At 42.4% G+C, this 1,150-nt stretch overlaps 1 protein-coding gene across 1 annotated transcript in view; it reads left to right on the top strand.

Moving 5' to 3' along the window:
• LOC103739820 (putative ankyrin repeat domain-containing protein 30B-like) overlaps nt 1–1,150 on the top strand; it is a 22,278-nt gene that overhangs the window by 5,906 nt on the left and 15,222 nt on the right. The window lies entirely within an intron of this gene.

The raw sequence follows: 1,150 nt of genomic DNA, 5'->3' as shown, positions 1-1,150 counted from the left end.
CAGGTATGTAAGTGCACCCATGTCATGCAGTGCCCACAGAGGTCAGAGGAGGGTGTGGGATTACCTGGAACTGGAGTTACATATGGTGGTTTGCCACCATGTGGATGCTGCAAATCAAACCTGGGTTGTCTGCAAGAGCAGCCAGTGCTCTTAACCACCTAACCATCTGTCCAGCATCTAACCCTTCTGTCTTGATCCACTGATGAAAATAATAACTGTCATGGTCTAATCACCTGTCAATGGTGCTGCAATTTGGTGGCCACTTCATGTTAAAACCATTAATGCCAGGAGATGTCTGTATGCTTAGTTGGTATGAATAGAAAGAAGAAAAATAGCATTAACTGGATAAATGTTACCTTGGTGAAGATAAGTTATAGCTAGGTGACAAACAGGATGTTTTAGATTCACACAGGCCTGGGTTTAATTCCTTGCTTTCTGTGTGCTATATTATGACTGGGAACATTGCTGATAACTAGAAATATCTCCTGCTAATAAAAAGAAGATAATATTTATTATTTAATGTGTGGTGCCGGAACTTGAACCCAGTGCCTCAAGCATGTTAGGCAAGCACTGTACTGCCAAGTTACATCCCCAGCCCAGTAAGATAACATTCTTTTATAAAATTATTTGTATTATGTGTGGAGGGGAGGAGTCATGAGCAAGTACCCCTGGATACAGAAGATGTTGTCAGACCCGCCCCGCCCCTGAAGCTGGATTTCCAGGTGTCTGTGAGCAACCTCATGTGGGTCCTAGGAACAACTCTAGTTCTCTGCAAGAGCATTATGTACTCTGGATAACATTCTAGAAAGGCAGTTGTAATATTGTTTATACAACACGTAGATCATAGCCTAGCATAAGTAGATCATCAACAAGTGTAAATGCTGCAAACATATTTTGTACTAATCTGTTTATAATATCAATGTCATTTTAATGATGTAAATAACATTTTTTATTTAGAGCACTGGATGTTCTTGTAGAAGACTCAGGTTCAGTTCCTGGAAACTACATGGTGGCTTGCAACTGTGTGGGTGGTGGAACATGCCTTTAGTCCCAACACTTGGGAGGCAGGGGTTGGTGGATCTCTGACAACTAGGCCAGCCTGGTCTACATAGCCCTTTCTAGGGCAGCTGAGGCTATAGGGAGACCCTGT

This window comes from Nannospalax galili, unplaced genomic scaffold (assembly GCF_000622305.1).
Source record: "Nannospalax galili isolate Female #2095 unplaced genomic scaffold, S.galili_v1.0 scaffold299, whole genome shotgun sequence".
NCBI classification, from domain to species: domain Eukaryota; kingdom Metazoa; phylum Chordata; class Mammalia; order Rodentia; family Spalacidae; genus Nannospalax; species Nannospalax galili.
The sequence above is the reverse complement of the archived record's forward strand: the minus strand, read 5'-3'. Positions and strand labels throughout refer to the sequence as shown.